The following is a 21,973-nucleotide window of genomic DNA, read 5'->3' as shown; positions in this document are numbered from 1 at the left end:
CTTCACTCTGAACTCAATTCTCTTGTATACAGCTATCCACTCAATATTAATGCCCAATAGGTATCTCAAATTTAACTTGCCCAACCTGTCTCCTGATGTTTTGGCCCAAACTTTCTTCTCTCTTGCTCTTCCTCATTCAGAAAATGGCCCTGCTATTCACCCAATGGTTCATATCCAAACTCTCACCTCATCTTCCCAAAAGATCATTCTATAAAGCCAGATAGTAAACAGTGTTTTAAACAATGTTACCATAGACTGGCTTTATTAAATAATCTTTCTGGAAGAAAGAAAAAACTTATTTTGCATTCAGGCATATATAATATACTCTAAATAGTTTGTTTATTTTGTGTCTATAAACTCTCTTATACTGTCAGTTGCAGGAAATCAGAGACTTAACTGTTGTGCTTACTACAGCATTACAAACATATGATACAAATAAAACTGATACATATGGTATCATATGGTTTTAGGTTCAGTTGTGTCCCCCCTAAAAGATATGTTGAAGTCCTAACCAGTGGGACCTGTGAATGTGACATTATTTGGAAATATAGTTTTTGCAGATGTCCTCAAGCTAAGATGAGGTCATACTGGATTAAGATGGTTCTTGTTCCAATGACTGATGTCCTTATAAGAAGAGGGGAATTCTTATTTAGAGAATTCTGATACAGAAAGGAGAATGACCTATGAAGACACAGAGATTGGAATGATGCATCTACAATGCCAAGTATCGCCAGCAGACACCAGAAACTAGGAGAGAAGCATGGGAAAGATTCTCCTTCAGAATATCCAAAAGGAATTGACACTTCTGACACCTTAATTTTGGACTTCTAGCCTCCTGAACTGCAAGACAATAAATTTCCATTGTTTAAAGCCACCCATTCTGTGGTACTTTGTCACAGCAGCCCTTGGAAATGTTGGTTCACAAACTGGCCCCTGTAAACAGAGGACAAGGAGAGACCAAAGAAAGAGGCATCCTGGTCCAGATTGGTAGGTGGCAGGTTTAATAAGCAAGAGAACTTATGTACAAGGCTTGTCTTTGGTGGCTACAAGACAAGTAGATCTCCGCACCACCAGCCAGAATCTTAAAAATTTATGTAGAGGCCTTAACGGGGCTCAGTCACATATACCATCCAGATGATCTCAGCAATACCTTACTCTCTCAAGGCTATGTCCTTGGAAATGACTCCAGCTGTGGGAACAGTGGGCAGAATGTACATTCCAAGGACAGCGGAGAGGGTGAGGAGCCTCTGATTCCCTGAGTCCAGCTCGTAGGTCAACCAGCCGTCATGTCCTCTTCCAACAGGAAGCTAATACAGTTATTGGTACCTGGAAGTGAAGTATGGCTGTAACAAATACTTAAAAATGTGGAAGTGGCTTTGGAATTGGATACTAAGCAGAAGCTGGAGAAGTTTTGAGGCAACTGATAGAAAAACTCTTCCTACCTTAAAGATACTATTGGTAGAAAAATAGGCATTAAGGGTATTCTGGTGATGAAAAGAGGAACATTATTGGGTTCTGGAGGAAAAATGATCCTTGTTATAAAGTCATAGACAACTTGGCTGAATTGTGTTCTACCATCGCGTGGAAAGTAGAACTTGTAAACAATGAACTTGGATATTTAGCTAAGGAGATTTTCAAGCAAAATGTGGAAGGTGCAATCTGGTTTCTCCTTGCTACTTGTAGTAAAATGTGAGAGAAAAGAGATAAATTGGGGAAAGAACTGCCAAGCAAAAATAAACCAGCAGTTGATGATTTGGAAAATTCTCAGTTTATCCGGATGGCATGCTCAATCAACCATCTCAGTAGAAGTAAGGAAGAGAGATGGGATTTTCCAAGAGGCTCTGTTGAGAATCCTCATGTCTAATAGTGTGTGTCCCCTTGATACTCATGGAAGACCAATAAGGTTTTCTAAAAATCTTATACCTGCAGAAATACTGACATCATGGGCTGAAAGGGACAGAGAGGGGAAGAAATGAAGGAAGAATGATTCTAAGAGCAGAGCTACAAAGTTAGAGGTCAGAGAGGATGGGGACCTTGCCCTGGAGGGTAGAAAGGGTAGATCAGTGAGCTACAGAGGATTACTCTCAGTCCCTGAAACTTCATGGATTTGCTTTTCTCAATTGCAAACGGGCTTTAGACTAATAACCCTTCATTCCTTCCATTTTCTTCCTTTCAGAATGGGAATATTTATCCTAGGTTTGCCCTACCACTATAGTTTTGGAAGGAGATATGTGTTTATTGATTTCACAAGTCAGTGGATGGAGAAGAATTTTGCCTCAGGATGGACCATACCCAGAATCTCACTCATACTAGATTAAGATGACTAGATTTGATTTTTTTTGAGTTGACATTTAGATTTGGGACTTATGGCTGATGCTGAAATGGGCTAAGAGTTTTAGAAGTCTTGGGATAGGGTGAATGCATTTTTCACACATAATAGATGTGAATTACTGGAGGTCAGACAGTGGACCGTTGTGGGTTGAATATTGCCTTCCTAAAATTCATTCCCGCCTAGAACCTTGGAACGTGACAGTTATGGAATGAATTTTTTCCCCCCTAAAATATATGTTCAAGTTACTGCTGGTACCTGTGAATGTGACCTTATTTGGAGATAGGGTCTTTGCAGATATAGACATTCGAGACAAGAAAAGTTCCAGGGGAGGATCAGAGAGTGCATGTCCCTGATAATACCTTGATTTCAGATTTCTAGCTTTCAGAACTGTGAGACAATAATTTTTTGTGGTTTAGCCGCTAAGTTTGTGGTACTTTTTACAGCAGCCCTAGGAAACTAAGGTGCCATATTATATTTCTAACTTTATCTCATACTAGCCTCTACCTCATTCACTTTGTTACAACTGCATTGGCCTTCTTGCTGCTCCAAGAACACATAAAGCATGTTCCTGCCTTAAAGTATTTGCATTTGCTATGCCTCTGTCCGCACCATTCTCTCCACAGATCTATAAATGGCTCACTCCCTCACTATTCCAGGTCTTTACTAAATATCCCATTGTCACTGAGGCCTTTCCTGACAAGCTAAACACAGCCTCCATCTCTAATATTCTAATCTCCCTTCTAACCTTTTCTGAAGCATTTACAACTATCCAACGTACTATATATTTCATATGTTTATCTTATAATTTATCAGTTTCCATATCTAGAGGGTAACTTGCTTGAAGACAAGGGATATTTTTTTTTCTTTTTGTCCAGATGTTTGCCACATAATATCTTCTCAATACATATTTATTTAATAAGTGAATTATTTGTAAAACTGTATTAGACTACTTAAAACATGGCTTTGCTGGTATAAAGTTATTGATGTTGAAGATGCATGTGATAAGATTTAACTATCTCATTGGGTCAATGAATGGGTTAAATGACAGAGTATGTGTAAGGTCTATAATAATCACTCAAAATATTGTGGCTATTTTCACTAGAATGTAAGCTTGAACATAGTAGCAATTTTTTTTTAATGTTTGATTCACTCAGCAATGCTTAGAATTTGACCTGCTTCATAGTAGATTCTCCATAAATATTTGTTGAATTAATATTGGCTATGAAATAAAAGAAAACAAACCTTAACATATCAAAGTGAACATTTTTTTTGCAGTACTTCAAAGTCATTGAAAACCTTTAAGATGATAAGTGATAAAATAAACTTTAAGTTTTGGAAATAAGTTTTTAAGGCTATTGTGTAACCATGGATTGCAGGAGGTCATGAATGAAACAGGAAGATAAGTTTGGAAATTGTTAGAGGAGCACAAATGAAAATTATGGGTTTCAATTGAGTAAGTAATAATAGAGAGAAATAGAAAAAGAATTAATACTCTAGAGGTATAACTTAAAATGATTATATATGAAGTAAAGGAGATGGAGATTCCTCCTCAAGAAGGTATCCCATTTTTCTGGCTTGAGAAACCAGATTGATGGTGGTATGATTCACTGATCTGTGGAAGATTGAGATCTGGATAAATTTGATGTGAAAAATTGATTTTAATTTTGGGCATTTAAATTTGAGATGGCTGTGAGGCATCTAAGTGAAGATATGAAGAAAGCAGTTGGGTAGTCAGGTCTAGAGCTCAGAAGTAAGTTTCATACTGGAGATAAAAATTTGTGAGTCTGTGATATAGATAATTCCTAAAGCCAAGACAATGAAGAAAGAGAGATGAAATGAAAGCTTAGGAACTCAAGAAGTCAGAAAGATATGGACTTGCTAGCAGAAGTAATGGAGAAGAGACAGCTGCTGGAGATGTAGGAAGAAAACCAGAGAATATACGGTTATGGAAGTCAAGAGTCTTAAAAGAATAGCATCAAGAGTCAACTAACTTTTCCACATCTTCTTTATCCATTCGTCCCTTGATGGGCACTTAGGTTGCTTCCAAGTCTTGGCTATTGTGAATAACGCTGCAATGAACACAGGGGTGCATGTACCTTTACAAATTGGTGTTTTCAAGTTCTTTGGATAAATACCCAACAGTGGAATAGCTGGATCATATGGTAGTTCTATCCTTGATTGTACACCTGAAATTTTTACAATGTTATAAACCAATGTTACTGCAATAAACAAAAAATTAAAAAAATAAATAAATAAATAAATTAAATAAATAAAAAATAAATAAAAATGGAAAAAAATAAAAGAGTCAACTAACTTTTCAACTCCCTTTTTATTCTTAGGCTCAGAGATGACATCACCATAGGGCCCTACTGAATTGTTTATGATTTATTCCTTATTTGTTTGTCACTCTTTGCCCAGAAATACTGTCTTTCCTTGGCCTAATAGCTCTAGTCTAAATTCTCAATCTGTCACAGGCACAGGTCAGATGGGTGCAGTGGGGTCCCCGGTTCTTTGTCCACAGACACACAAGAGTTTGAGAGCGGACACACAGCGGAAGTTTTAACAGAGGAAGATTTATTAGCAAAGTGAAAGTACACCCCCTAGGGGAGGGGCGGGCAGGCTCGAGGGAGCAACTGCGCCAAAGTTGTGGTGGTCAGTGATTTGGGAATGTCAGTCTGGGGAGCGGGCGAGGGTCTTGGAACGTGTGCCGGTCGGGGCGTTGTCTCCACCCCCACATCAGGAGAGGGAGATTTTTCCCTTACATAGGCATCTCCCAAACTGTCATGGCGGTGATGCCCCGCAAGGGGGGTCAAAACCCCAATGCAAATGAGGGTATAATGAGGCTTGGGGCTACTCTTGGTCAGGGTAGAGGGAGTGCTGCATGTCCGAAGAGCCACTGTGCAGTAATGAGGACACTGCACCTGGTGGAGTGACCTTGCTCCCACCTCATATCTAGCTTCCTGCCTATCTCAAATCCAGCCAGGATGATAATTCAAGGGCCCTGCCTGGTTTTACTAAAGCACTAATTTTCATTTAATTTTCTGTCTCTTATATCCATCCATTCAAAGCCTTCTATATATTCTAAATATTGTCCTATTATTGTTCTATTATTTGTCCTATTATTCCTTTGTGCTGCAGGCATTTAACATAAATAAAAAAATAAGAGGCAGTGAGTACAAAGAACACAGGAGAGAGATTCAAATTACAAAATAAGGCAATTTTAATCACTTGTGATGATTTTTATTGTGTTCTTGGTTATACATGACAACTCACATCCTAGTTAATACAGCCTATAACTAATGTATTAGACTTGTTGTTTTACGATATTTTACAGAAAGCAAAGAATAGCATGATTCAAATGAAAAGTTGGGCATATAAATGCCTTGCAATTGTTAATATGTAGACCACTGATTTTGTGCAAGGACTCCAAAAATATTAGTAAATATATTTTGGAAAATTTTCACAGAACACAATGGTTTTTACTCATGGGACTCTGACTGCTTTAATTGATTGAAACTCTGGAGAGTAACTCTGTCTGCCTTAGAGATAGCCCTAGAGATTCTTTGTAATACATTTCAGAGAAACATTGTGTTTGAACTAGTGTTGAACTCTGCTTTTTCTCATGTAAACAAAGAATGTCCTGAAAGGTGAATTTCCTCAGAGGTTATTACTTGCAATGAAAGATTTTGTGACTCCTGGGAAGGCCCAATTCTAACAAGCATTTTAGCTCCTCTGACAGTTTCTCAAAATTCTTCAAGTGCCTGAGGGCGGAGAAGTGAGAGTTCATATGTCTGGAGATTCTGGGAAAATAGCCGATCACAAAAATCCTTTGAAGGTTTTGTGTTGTATTAGAAAACATAAGTAAATTTTAAATTTTATTATATATAGATGACCTGGACAGTTGTGAGGACTATTATGTAGAATATATCCTAATTGAGATTTGTCTCATGTTTTTCTCCTGATTATAGCAGATACATGGGAAAGAAAACCACAGAGGTAAAATATCATTATCACCACAGCATATCAAGGCTATATGTTATTAATATTGCTTATTACTGTTGGTATTAACCTTGATTACCTGGCTGAGGTAGTGTTTTACAGATTTCCCTAGTGTAAAGTTGTTCTTTTTTATCCCCCTCTTCATATCGTACTCTTTGGAAGGAAGTTACTAGGCACGCCTCACACTTAAGGAAAAGAGTTATGCTCCATTTCCTTTAGGGCAAAGTAGCTAGAGATTATTTGGAAATCTTCTGCACAGGAAATTTATTTATTCTCTCCCATTTATTCACTCAATCATTTATATTATTATGGATTCATGGATATTTATTTTATATTTTGACTAAGATCCAATATTACTTTATTTTGTTGCTCAAATTGTTCCAGCTTGGACCATTGTGAGCTCTTTCAGTTGGCTCCTGTGTCCCTTTGACATACCGCTATCCGTATGTTTAGTTTTGTGTTTTTTAGCAGTTTCTTGCCTTCTGGCACTACAAGATGCTCCAAGTTCATCTCGAATATTTCCTGCTTCTGTCCTAAAATCAAACATTTCTTCAAGGAGCCCTGGAGAATGGTACCAGGGACCCAGACAGGACTCTAGGCGCAAGTTTGTCTCTTAGTACTACTTCCCAATCAAATGGAAATAGGGAGAAACAATGTTAGCAAAAATAAGTTGAGAAAAAAAATGTCGGTAAAAATAAGACACTATAGTAACCATACATTCATTGTATATGACTTTTTGAAATTTTGAAGATAGGAATATTTATTTCAACTGTTAAACTTATTAATTCATGGAAGGTTAAGTTCTGCCCGTAACAGCAGTTCTCCATTATCTTGCATGATTTTTGATCTAAAAACAATGGTTTTAATATTGCTGATTTGAAAAGATATGTAACTAATCAATGGAATACATTTGCTAGTTTTTCTCCTTTATAGCTTTACATATGTATCATCAAATTCTATACTTTATTAATACTTTCCTCTATATGCCTTTCCAGAAATATTATGAGGTAAGACGTTGGTGACAGAACCTGCCTGGAAATTTGTCTTTGCTGCTGTAACTGACTGTCCACCATAGAAGCTCTAAGGAGGTTATTTCCTCCTTTCTTATCTATCAGTCTTTCTAGAAATCTATTTGGTACTCAGAGTAAGAAAGTCTTATTCATAGTGGCTATTTTGGAAACTCTCTTGCTTTAAGTGATCAAAATCATTTTTCATTGAACACAAAGCCATGTGATAAATAACTATAAAAATGATCAGGAAATAATCTTGCTTTTAGTTGAGCATTACGATTTTTTACCTTTTTCCTAAACATTTACATTATTTAGCTTCAAATGTACCCTCAATTTTATTCCACGTTTCTTTTAAATATCCTTTAGCCTCTCCATTTCTCAAGTAATGAGTCTGTAACACTTCACAACTTTTATCAACCTAACCACCTCATCCTTAATTTGTTCTTGCCTCCTTCTTGGAAAAGTCAGACACTAAATAGGGCATGAAATCCTTAAATGTACTTTTTCCCTTCCAAATTTAGCAAAATTCAAGTCCATTCTCACTCTTTCCATCTTATAATGCATGTTATAAACCAAGTACTATGCCCAGCCCTTGGGATATAAGTGAGACAACCCCTGCCTTCAAGGAGATCGCATCTAGGATGTTCATGAAACTAAACTCGCTAGCATATTTTTAATGCCAAAGTCTCCTGTCTCCTCTAGGATTATTCCCCATTTACAGTTCTTCTCTCTGTTACGTATTCAATATACCCTCTCTACTGGATTCTTCCCCTTTCCGTGTAACCATACTTAGGTCCATTTAAGGATTTTAGGGATTAATTAAGTGCCTACTAAAAGAACACAGTAACTTAAGAGAATGTTAAATAGTTTAAAAGAGTGGAAACTAATGTGCTTGTAGGAGGATATTAGAAGAAAATTTTGAAAATATAAGTGGGATGAGAACACACAGTCATCTATGCATTGTAAGGTACCCAGGAATGGACAGGAAGAAGAAATTGGGCCATATGACTTGCTAAACATTTTCTAGTGATGAAGTATGGAGTTTTCCTACTTGCCATTTTTGTCTTGAAGCTCTTCCAGGTACAACTAAGACTAGATTTTTACCCTGTGTTTATGCCTGAAACAATGTTCATTGATTCTGGGTAAGTCTGCAGAATAGCAAAATTCTTTGAGTAGGAAATCTTATGGGTTATGTTTGCCCCTGATATCCTTAAACAATTCTTGAAATCTGATGATTATGGCTAAAGAGAAGATAGTTTTAATGTGGAGCCTGAGGCAACAGGAAAGAAGCTTCAGGTGTTAGTTTCAATTCAGAAGGTTTGTCCTGTTCCAGTGCCATTTGCTCTAACTGTGTGCTTTTTGCTTTTCTCCACAAATTGGAGTAATACTCTTAGTTTTAGTTGCTATTATCAGATAGGCCTTTCTACACTTTCCAATGAGTTCCTGTTGGGAATTTAGAGGTTTCTCTCATTCTTAAAATTATCAGAAGCCCTGTGGTCTTTCCTATACACAGGTTTGATTCTTCATGATCTGGTAGAGGAGGGTCGTTTTGTCCACTTGCTCATGTTTTGAAGTTCATTAAATTGCTTCTCATTTACTTTGTTTGTGTTGTCAATGGATTTTTAATTTTCTATTATAGTTATTCTGTTTGTTTCTGTGCATAAATTTGGGATATCATGAAACCTATCCACTGCTACTGTCATTTTCTTAAAATGTTTATCTTTTTCTCTTTAAATAAATATCTTTATAATACCAGCTCATTTTAACTTGTGGTCACAAAATATAAAATATTTTCATTTTATATTCTAGACAATGGATTTTTTCGTGTGTTTGAATAATTGGAATGACATGCATTTGTTATTGGGCTAAAGAGATAGGTAAGCAGATAATAATATCCCAAAATTGCATTAAAATTTTCAAAATAGCATTAAAAAAATTACTACCAATCTAGTATGAAGAAGAATGAATTCTTCTCTCTCTGAATAGTCTAATTATACAAGACTTAATCTTGACTCTATCATCAATATTTCTGAAATGAACTGTAGTGGGTTAAAAGGTGGCCCCCCTGGAAGTTATGTTCACTGTCAACCTGTTCATGTGAAATTATTTGTAAAAGAGGTCATCACAGATGTAATTAAGTTAATAATCTCAAAATGAGATCATCCTGGATCAGGTTGAACCCTAAATCCAATGACGAGTGTCCTCATAAGAGAAGAAAAAGGGAGATTACACAGAGGAGAAGGCAACAAAATGAAGACAGAAGCAGAGATTGGAGTGACAAATCTATAAACTACGAGAGAGGAATGAAATGGATTCTCCTTCAGAGGCCCTAGAAGGAACCAACCCTGTCTACACTTGATTTTGTACTTCTGGCCTATAGAAGTGTGAGATAATAAATTTCTACTGTTTTAAGCCACTTAGTTTGTAGTAATTTACTATGGAAGCCCTAGAAAACTAATACATGTATCATCAAACATCAGATTTTTGTTTGTTTCTAAAGACCCTTTACAATTTGTTAAAATGTAAATTTAGGAAGTCAATTGAGAAAGAATAGTCTTTTCATAAATAGTACTGGATCATTGGACATCCACATGTTGGAAAAAAACAAACCTAGAAACATATTTCACATCTTGGACAAAACTAATTCAAAATGAATCATAGATGTAAATGTAAAAACATAAAACCACAAAATTTTCAGAAGAAAATAGAGGAGAACATATGCATGACACTGGATTTGGTGATGAGTTTTTGGATGCAAACCAAAAGCTCAATCTATGAAAACACAAATTAATCAAATTAATAAATTGGACTTTATCAAAATTAGAGCATTTTGTTCTTTGAAAAGAAAAGCCATACACTGGGAGAAAATATTTGCTAATCACATATCAGATAAAAGACTTGTATACAAAGTATATAATTATCTTATAACACTCAGCAGTAAGAAAGGAGACAAAAATTTAAAAATGAACTAAATATCTGAATGGACACTTCACCAGAGGAGATATATGGATGGCAAATAAACTCATGAAATGATCCTTAACATTATTTGTCATAAGGAAAAAGCAAGTTAAAACTGCAATGAGATTCCACTATACAACTATTAAAATGTCAAAACTTCAAAAAACTGACAATAGCAAGTGCTAACAATGACAAGGAACAACAGCAGCTGTCTTTCATTACAGGTGGGAATTCCAATGGTGCAGCCATCTTGAAAGACAGTTTGGCAGTTTGTTACAGATTAAACAGAGACTTAACATGTGGCCCAGCAATAGCATTCCTAGGAATTTATTCAGATGAATTTAACACTATGTTCACACAAAAACCTGTACAAGAATGTTTATAGCAATATCATAATTGCTGAAACTTGGATGCAACCAAAATATTCTTCAGCTGGGTAATAGATAAACAAGCTGAGATCCATCCATACAGTGGAATGCTATTTGGTGACGTAAAGCGGCAAGGCACTGATTCCTGAAACAACATGTATGAATCATGAATGGATTTTGCTAAGTGAAAGAGCCAGACTCCAAAGGCTATATATTGTATGATTCCATTCATGTGGCATTCTGGAAAAGGCAAAACTGCAGAGGTAGAAAATAGATCAGAGTTTGCAAGAAGTTGGTAGAGGCAGAGTAGTTGACTAAAATGGGGATGTACCAAGGAAATTTTAAGGTGCTAGATTTGTTCTGTGTGATACTGGGGTGGTCAAAACCCACAGAACAGTACATCACACAAAGTGAACTTAAATGTATGCAAAATTAAAAAAGAATACAGCCAGGATTTGGGGGAAAGTGAAGATGCAATGCAAACTGTGTAATGCAACAGCATTACACACGAATTATATAATTGCATTGAGAGCAGTAGATTGACCTAATAACTTTGGAACTGAATTAGCGTCAGACATCATTATGAACTCATCTTTAGCTTAATATGTATATATATGGATGATAGATGCAGAAACAATTATAGGTATATGCATACATTAGTTAGCATGCGTAAGTATATTCTAGCTCCGTCTGCTTAGCAGATTTAGAAACAATGACACCTAAGTAGCAACTATAAGGTCATGAGAAATCTTGAGCCAGAATTACCTAGCCAAACTTCTCTCGAATTTCTGACCCAGAGAAATAGTGCAATAAGTGTTTGCTCTGTTGACCTGTTAAGTTTGGGGGTTATTTATTACGTATCAGTGAATAACTAATACACATTCCAATAATGGCTTTTATAGCTATTTCTTCCCATTCCAGGATATAATCTAAGTTTATGCATTGAAATTATTCATCACATCTCTTTAGTTTTCTAAAAGATGGAATGGTTCCTGAACCTGTCTTTACCTTTGCATATATTGACATTTTTGAAGACTACCAGTCTGTTATTTTATAGAATGTTCTTTTAGGTTGCTTTTGTCTGATATTGCCCCATGATTAGATTTAGATTATGGATTTGAAGCTGGAATATCTAATTCATGTGTATTGCAGGATTTTTTTATATCAGCAAATAATTTTAAATAATCTAAATGAGTGAAAGTAAGAACTGGTTAAACAAATGATAGTCCCTTCTGATCAATAGAATATAGTAATAACATTAAAAATTATGATGCAGGGGCCAAGCTGGTGGGGTAGTGGTTAAGTTCACGTGCTCTGCTTCGGCGGCCCCGGGTTTGCAGGTTCAGATCCCAGCCACAGACCTATACACCACTTATTAAGCCATGCTCTGGCAGGCGTCCCACATATAAAGTAGAGGAAGATGAGCACGGATGTTAGCCCAGGGCCAATCATCCTCAGCAAAAACAGGAGGATTGGCAACAGATGTTAGCTCAGGGCTAATATTCCTCACCAAAATATATATATATATATATATATATATATATATATATATATATATATATATGATGCAGATGCATTTTTAACACACTTAGGTTAAACTATCACCTGGGAAAAGGAAAAACAAGTTCCAAAGTTGAAGACATGATTTAATCTCATTGATTAGATTCCAGTTTATAATTATTGGTTTTCTTTGTGTTAAAACAAAAATGATTTTTATCAATTAATGTATGTGTTCTGTCACAATGATATATATTATTGATTGGGCAATAAAAATAAACTAATAAGTAATTTTTTGAAACCTAAATGAATTTCTAGTCTGTAATCTGAGTCCAAAACATATGATCTGAGATCAAAAGCTTATTTTATAACTCCATCACAGGATCAAGTTATACAATAAAAGTTTATTACACATTTTTCTCCAAGTAATGTTATGTATAAATTTTCTCATATATATTAATAGAAAAATAATATCAATGAAGGAGAAATGCCAATGGCATCATTCAATAAAACAATTCGTGGCTGTGTATCAATGTTCTACTCTATCCCAAACACTCCCCACATACCAAATAGAAAGAATACTAAGCCAACACAGAATATTCGGGAAAAGATAATCATAGATTTTTTTCTTACATTGAAATCCTGGCTGAAACATTTAGGTAAAGCATTTAAACTCTCCTTAGATTAAAGTATTCATCTTTAAAATCAGAATAAAAATTTCTATCCAAAATTCCTGAAATTAGTTATTCATGTAAAAGTGTTTGGTGGCTTTTATCTGGGTTTATTAAGTTTCAGAGAATTTGCTTAAAATTGAATGTTTGAAAGAACAGAAATTTGTTCTTATTAATTTTTTTTTTTTTGTCATTTGTCTAGTAAAATAGAAAATATGTGACAATACTTTACTGGAATATTACCTGTAAGTTATTTCTGATTAACTGTATACATCTACAAGTGTAGTACTGGGAGGATATAAAATGTGCAAGCATACACGTTAATGGTTTGGAGTGTTTGGAGTTGTTACATGGAAAAGTTACCTGAAACTTATATATCAGGGCAAAGAATGTAGCCCCTGAAAGGCATAGATACTTGTAACTCGGAGAACTCTTTCAAAGAGGGCATGAGATAATGTATATGAAGGTTCAAGAATTATACCTGATCCGCGACAAAGTGTCAGGGAGATTGGTTTTCTACTTTCCAGCTAAAAAAGCAATTAACTACAACTAGCTCAGAATCATCTTGCTCCTTCTACCTAGATAGGTCATTAGAAGCTTGACAGACCTTCATGAGAGAAAAAAAGTGAAATCTCAAAAGAAATTGCTAAGAAAGCCTATTGTATAGCAAAAACCAAAACTTGGAACTTCTGATTTAGATTCTCATTGTTGAATGATACAGAGCTTTGGAGCAATGTTCTCAGCACATCCATTTGTGGCCGAATGGCATTTACCTCTTTTATTCTCCCTCTTTTAGTTTCTTTTAATTTTTTTTTCTTTCTTTATTCTCAAAATTCTTTGTTCACTAACTTTTTTTTGTTGAGTATTGTGTTTTCCAAGTAGATATATAACACAATACCATTTATTTCTTTTAAATTTAAATCTGATACTTGCTTTACCATGATCCATTTCTTTCAGTCTCTCCTTGAAAACGTCCACTTATAGCATTCCATACTTTTCTATTTGACAGTATCTGTTCATCTTTGCTTGTAAATGCTCAGGTCTTCGTTTCTTCGACACATAAGTTAAATCAAATTTTCTTGAGTCATAGATGCAGCTTACATCTGGCTGAATAGTCCATCACAATATAATTATTCCCTTAGCATTATATTCCTTTTTTCACTATTTTCTTTGAAATGTCTGTCTCTTTCATCTCTTTGTTCTTGATTTATTAATCATGAGATGAGGCTCCGCTCTTCTTTGAATTAATTTCATAATCAGTTCAATTAAACCAGTTCCATTGAAATGGTGTGTGTATATATATATATATATATATAGAGAGAGAGAGAGAGAGAGAGAGAGAGATTGAACACAAGCCAAGCAAAATGTCATTTTTATTTCACTCACTGTAAAGATTAGCCATTCTTTACCTAGGCACTGTGGGAGATCAAGATTTGGCCACCCTGAAATATATCTCTTTACCTTGATTGTTTTCTCTGAGGGACATTTGACCTCCCCCACTAACTGCCTAAAGAATTTGACATGGTGGCTCCTTCCTGGAACAGATCTTCTATCATGATGGCTATAAAGATAATGTAGGATAGAGGTTACAATAGCAAAGGCACCAAGCCTCTTTTATCAAAAAACTCTGTCTCTCCCTGACCACATTATCTATAGATGACCCTGAAAAGAATTGTCCTCCTGCCTTCTGAAGTCCCAGGCCACTACCCACCCCCAACACGCTCCTCGACTTTAGCTGCAATACTTAAGCAAGCAGCTTAGACAGAGGGACGAGTTGCTCATTTCTGAGTTTCTCCCATGTATACATGTTATTAAACTTGGTATTATTTTCTCCTGCTAACTTGTCTTGTTAATTACTTGGCCAGCCATAAGAACCTTAAGGAAAAGGGCAGAGGGAGATTCTTCCTCTTCCCCCGACAGCACACACAACATTTGAGTTTCAGAAGGATACATACTCTTTCTGAGCAAAAAATACACATAATGATTTCAGACACCAAGTCTTGCATAAAATTGTAGGAGACACACATCCCTTTGAAGCATATCCCTGACTCTTGCCCTCATGTTGATAAAATCATGACTTAAGGACCCAAAAAAATGAGCAACAATGTCCTGTCACTTAGAAGGTAATAAGTAACACAATTTTGTTGTTGTTGAGAAAAAGACATGATCATAACATGGAATGTTGCAACATAATTCAAACTGAAGAGACAGTGGGAGGAGGAAAAATGTCTGAATAAGCAATACTGTAAAAGTACAAAAGAGAATATAATAGCTACTTTAAATGGACCTGCAAATAAACTCTTCAAGACACCCAAAGAATAGACGTTTGATTGTGACTGTGTGATCTGGCAAGTTAGCATTGAAGATGGGTCTTAGAAAATGGGCAAGGCTCTGCAGAGTAGAAAAATTATTCCTGATAGTTTCAACAAGAAAGACAGAAAATTGCAGACATGCTGTATGAATAGTAATAACAGCAAACAGTTACGTAGCACTTGCTGTGTTCTAAGTGCTTTATACATATTGACTGATTTAGTCCTTATAACAACCCTTTCCAATTGATAGGAGTACTATTGTCATTTTTCTGATGAGGAACATGAGGCAGAGAGATTGAGTAATTGATCTGAAGCTAACAAAACTAATATATTCTAGAGCCAGATTTTTGACTCAGGAAGACAGATTTCAAATTTGTATTCTTAACCATTATGCTATTCTACTGCCATAAGGCAGAAGGTCCTTGGCTAAGAATGGAAAGCATGTAGTTTGAATGCTGTCACTCTGCACAAGGATACTATTGACAGGCTTCGGCAATCAGTATTAGCATAGTTTCCCACTCTGCCTCAGATTGCTTAAGTCAGCACACTACAAACCATTCCCAATAAATCAGAATTGGCTTGGAAGTTGAAAACTATGTGATTTTGTTACCGAACCAAGTGGGTTCGCCTCCTGGTAAGTTAAATAAGACTCTACACCAGTGGAAGTTGTCTCACAAAGTAAAGTGTATTTGCAGCAAATAAGAGGCCGTGAAGAATCATTTCCAAAGTCACGGTGTCCCCGAACAAAGGGAAGCAGGAACTTTTATTTCGGTTCAGGAATGCATATTCAAAAAAGAGAGGCGAGGGCCGGCCCCATGGCTTAGCGGTTAAGTGCGCGCACTCCGCTACTGGCGGCCCGGGTTCGGATCCCGGGCGTGCACAAACGCACCGCTTCTCTGACCATGCTGAGGCCGCATCCCACATACAGCAACTAGAAGGATGTGCAACTATGACATACAGCTATCTACAGGGGCTTTGGGGAAGAAAAAAAAGGAGGAGGATTGGAAATAGATGTTAGCTCAGAGCTGGTCTTCCTCAGCAAAAAGAGGAGGATTAGTATGGATGTTAGCTCAGGGCTGATCTTCCTCACAAAAAAAAAAAAAAGAGAGGCGAATATTCACTTGCACAGCCACAGTTGGAGAACATGCATCCACATAATGAGGCCTAAGCTCTTCCTGGAGAGATCTTTGCATTAAAAATAAGGGAAAGGTCATGGGCACAGCTCTGGAGGTGAGGCTTGGTCAGTTTCAGGATGGCTGGTGGTTACATCTCATTAACATATGAAAAGAAAAGAAACAACTTGAAAAAACAGTTAATTGCTTCCAAATCCTCCTTTGAGTTTCTCGAGGCACCTAGTCAGTGACAGTATGCATGCTAGTGTGGTAAATTCTCTCTCAGTATGAGAATGAAATAGAAGTATTAAGAGCGGCAGTTTGGGAGAACAACAATATATTTTTGTAATAGTTTAGGCTAAACAAACAAGACAAAACAAATTGAGGTTGAAATAAGAGAATTTCAGTAAAACAGAAAAACATATGACAGAGAATTTTTGCAACTAAATTAGAACCTCTTAGAAGACAGGGCCTGACCTTGCACCTATATCATATCTCTTTCTCACAGATAAATCTTAGTACTCTTATTGAGAAGTAAATGTTCCACGAAGACTAATTTGGTCTGAGCTTAATAGTGTACCATAATAAAAAAGGACCTTATTATTTTGCGCAGCTGGAGAACATGATAATATCAAATGTATTAGGGAGGGTCAGAATTGATGGACAGAAAATGACTCTGTTGTAAATATTAGTAGTTTTTGAATGGCTTGCACTACACATAAGCTCCTCATGGGATTTTTTTTTTTAATTTTTATGTATTTATTTTATCCCCCAAAGCCCCAGTAGATAGTTGTATGTCATAGTTACACAACCTTCTAGTTGCTGTATGTGGGACGCGGCCTCAGCATGGCCGGAGAAGCGGTGAGTCGGTGCGTGCGCACTTAACCGCCAAGCCACAGGGCCAGCCCGGTGGCGCAAGCTGTTAAGTGCACGCGCTTCGCTGCGGTGGCCTGTGGTTTGCTGGTTGGGACCCGGGCATGCACCAACGCACCACTTGGCAAGCCATGCTGTGGCACGGTACCATATAAAGTGGAGGAAGATGGGCACGGGTGTTAGCCCAGGGCCAGTCTTCCTCAGCAAAAAAAGAGGAGGATTGGCAGATGTTAGCACAGGGCCGATCTTCCTCACAAAAAAAAAAAAAAAGTAAAATATCCTCATGAGATTTTGACAAAAGAACAGGAAGAAGGAAACCCAAACTTAGCATGTAATTAGGACAGCACTTTCTATAGCTACACCATCTATTCTATTTCATTCCTTCACAAATGGCTGTGACTGGAGATGGAGCAGGACGGTGTGGGGTGGAAACTTTGGCTCAGCAGAGATATCATTTCTACCATGTCCTTTCCGGACCTTCACGTTTTGCAGAGTCCCTACACAGAATTTAAATTTGTACAACCTGTCAATGCTGTAATTTCAGGTCTTCTAATTGGTGCACATAATGTGTTTTTTATCTGTTTAGGTAAATTTTGTAGCTGTTTTGTATATTTCTAGTTGCTTCTTTGATATAATTTTACCATTTGAGCCTTGAATGTTAATGAAGATATGTTCTACATTTTTTTGACTGAATGTGATATAATTTTCTGTACCCGAAACATATCTTCAATTCCTTCACAGTCTTTAATGAACTCTGTGTGCCTATAATGCAGGGTATCAGCCATATAGTTCAGTGTATAAGTACTTGGGTTCTGGAGTAAGAAAAAATATAGCATGTATCAAACTCTACCTCTTTGAAAGTTCAACTTCAATCAGAAACAAAATTCAACTTAGATGTTTCAAATAAAGGGAAGTTAAGGAAGAGATTACTTGCAGAGTATGCGCAATAAGGAGAACAGCAAGGGATGCTGAAGCATCCTACACTAGCGTTGGCAGTAAGCCATTAATTTCCTTGGGAGCTGGAACAGAGGAGGAAGAGGAGGAAGAGGAGAAGGAGTTGGAGGAGGGACCAACTGGGAGCAACTGTAGTTATGGAGAGATGCAGCTCCTTCCAAAATCTCAAGTAGAAAGGAGAAGGACAAAACACCTAAAACATTCTTTCTTCTTGCACTCTAATCTACCATTGGCATCCACTGATTAAACCCAACCAGGGGAACTGGTAACGGAGATGCATTCCATAAGGCTCAACTTCTTGAGGCACAGACCAGAGTAAAAAAGGTAGAAAACAGGTGTGGGTGGGAAAAGACAAACTGATAATAATCAGTTTACAATCTTTTACTCCCTACCAAGTCTCAGTGAACTTCAGTCACCACATCTGTAAAATAGGTACGATATAGTACCTATATATCAGACTTGTAACGATTACATACAACTAAAGTATGGGGCACAGAGACTATCCATGTTAGGTGTTCAAAAAAGGAGAGCAGAAACTTCTAGCTGAAGATGGCGGCTTGACTTTTATGTTTATTTCTTCTCATATTCAGGTTCCAACTAAAATTATTGTAAGAAATAAAACCAATAAAATTGTGAGCATAAAGAGAAAGCGTTAAGTTTCATTACTTGATGACAGATTTCAACAAATTTTTTGCAAAATAAGGTGACAAGTGGTAACTGATTTGCTTGAGAAAAGTATTTAATGAGTTGATAAATGCATATGTCAAGTATAAGGCTCAAAATAGGGGAGTCAATTGAAGAATTGTAAGCATCAAACCAGAATATCTCTGCTCTCAAAAATGACATCAGACACATGTATGCCTCTGAGACAGGGAACAAGTTTATTATCAGGAGAATTGAACAGGATACACTTAATACTGAAGAAATAGATATGATGATTTGGGAGGTTGGAAAAAGGAGATATAAAAAATGTTTTTAACTTGCCAACAGATCACCAAATCTTCTTCTCTCCTTCAGATGCTGAACCCCAGGAGCTAAGCTGGAGAATAGAGTGTTCATCTCTCAAGAAAATGGACGCACCACAGAGGAGAACTCTACAAACCGCTATTTGGAGGTCCTTTAAATTAATGGCTTGCTCCTGCACCTAAACTTTAATGAAACAATTTTCTCCCAATCATCCTAAAATGCAGTCTATAAACCAACAAGGATAGTATAAGTACTTTCCAGTTAGTTTTCTTTTTTTAAGTACTGCTCTCTTAAATATGAATGGACAAGCAAAGATTCCCAGACATATGGGAAAATCCTCCAACATAATGGGAGGAAAGGGGAGAGAGGAGAAAAGAGAGGAGAAAAAAGAGAAAGAGACACCAGAATAAAAATTGGAAAAAATATATAGTTTCAGAGGAAATAGAGATCCTAGAGGCAGCAGAGAAAAAAGTTTGCACACCCAGAGATGTAAGAAGGTATAACAATCATATAACAAGAGCAGGGTGCTATTAAAAAATAAAAAGAAAATCAGAAAATAACAAAAAACTTTTAGAGAAATATACACATATATATAATTATATATACATACATATATATTTGATTATTTGCAATATATATGATTATCTGAAATATCTGTATATTTTTCAAATACTCAAGCTCAAGTTCACTAATAAGATAAGCTGACATCTTGTGCTTCTTGTTGTGATGCGTTGAGAAATTTGATATCACCTGCCAAAACTGTTTAATCTCAATTTAATAATGGGAAAATAGTCACATAAACAAATTGAGAGACAGTCTGTAAAACAACTGGCATTTAGCCTTCAAAAACTATCTTACAAGGAAAAGAACCTAAAAAATGTTCTAGATTAAAAGAAACTAAAGAACCTTGGATCTCTCCAAAAGAAAAGAAAGAAAGAAAGAAAAAAATCTCACATTGAAGGATATTAGAAGAAATTTGAATATAGACCGTATATTGAGAAATAGTATTATATTAATGCTCTAGAAAGTACTAAAATCAAATTTGCTATGCCTCCAAGGGAAAATATTTTCAACCCAGAATGCTATAACCAGCCAAATTATTAATAAAATAGGAAATAAGGATAAACATTTTTAAACACATGTTTTAGACATGGAAGGACTCAAGAATTTCTCTTCCCATGTAATCTTTCTTAGGAATCACTGGAGGCCATGCTTCCAAAAGCATGAGGTGTGGGAGGGAGCATCCCAGAAATAGAGAGAGGCCAAGAGGAGCCTTGACAACACACACATCCATCCAGATGGCAGCAGGAGCCCAGAGAATCCTGTGATGATCTTCAGAAAAAAAGTGACACATTAGAAAAGATACTATGAAGTTATAGAACATGTAGAAGGAATTATGGATAGGTATGTACAAAATTATGCAAGTGAAAAAAGAGGTAAGTTAGTTCAGGGATGCAAAACAGCCTTTTCAAAAAAAGAAGTATAAATATAGCTTTGGAGTGAACAGTATTTACATCATCATAAAGCTGAAAAACGAAAAAAAAAGCCAACCCTGGTGGTCTAGTGGTTAATATTTGGTGTGCTTACCACTGAGGCCCAGGTTCGTTTCCCAGTCAGGGAACCACGCCACCCGTCAGTCAGTTGTCATACTGTGGCAGCTGCGTGTTGCTGTGATGCTGAAAGGTATGCCACTGGTATTTCAAATACCAGCAGGGTCATCCATGGTGGACAGGTTTCAGTGAAGCTTCCAAACTAAGACAGACTATGAAGAAGGACCTGGCCACTCACTTCTGAAAAAATTGGCCATGAAAACGCTGTGCATAGCAGTGGAGCCCTGTCTGATATAGCGCCAGAAGGTGAAAGATGGTGCAAAAAGACCAGGCGGGGGGGGTTCCACTCAGCTGTATACAGGGTCACTAGGAGTTGGAATTGACTCCACAGCACTAACAACAACAAAGACAACAAAGAACAACAACAACAACAAAGAAAGTGGTGATTTCTGATTTAACTAAAAATAGTGAAGTTGATATTTTAAGAAGATGAGGAAGAGGACTTTGGGTTGATTATGCAAGTAAGCTAAATTTTCATTGCTGTTAAATGGACCAATCAAAGAAAAAAATAATAAGAATATCATTAGAAATATAGAGATAATCATCACAAAAGAAGGTAAAAAAGTTCAAACTTTTGCAACTGAGTAGCAGGACTGAAAATTGTGCATTTTAAAAATATGTATTATTTTGATGTTTGCCTTAGCTTGCTTCCCCTAATAGCAGAGCCTAAGACAAAGGCTTATGTGTGAGTAATTTATTTCTGAATGTGATCCTAGGGACAAGATGAAGTTAGTGAAATAAAGCAGGAATAGAATAACAACCAACACAAGAACATATCATTGTTGGTATCTGTGACTGGTGATTAGGTGCTCAATATATAACCAAGATTGAAAAATTTATACAAAGATACAGAACAGTCAGTACTTCAGTCAGAACTGAAATGAGAATCCAATGTTTAGGACTAATTCTGCTTGTTCAAATCAGAAAAGCCCTTTACTTAAACAAACAAAGGGGGCTCAGAGGTACTTGAGTCTGGACCATAAATCTCCCTGAGTATCCAATGTCCTGGGCCATCTTCCAGAGTCAACCTCTCTCTCTACCTTAAACTGCATATTGTGTATGTGTTTTGCCCACTCCTCTGCGTTTCCATGGGAGAAAAAAAAAAGTGTAGAGTGGAGTTGAGACACTGGGTTTCTCACTCCATATCTATTAGACAATTTATGTGATTTTTACAAGTAGCCAGGTCTTTCAGAGCTTCAATTTTTTCATCTGTAAAATAAGGAGATTAGATCACTTCTAATCTCCCACACAGTATAATTCTATCAACTAAGCAAAGAGATGTGCAAAATGCCTTCATAAAGGGTTCACAGC

This window comes from Ceratotherium simum, chromosome 2 (genome assembly GCF_057802395.1).
Source record: "Ceratotherium simum simum isolate JZ-2026a chromosome 2, ASM5780239v1, whole genome shotgun sequence".
NCBI classification, from domain to species: Eukaryota; Metazoa; Chordata; class Mammalia; order Perissodactyla; family Rhinocerotidae; genus Ceratotherium; species Ceratotherium simum.
This window is presented reverse-complemented; position numbering follows the sequence as displayed.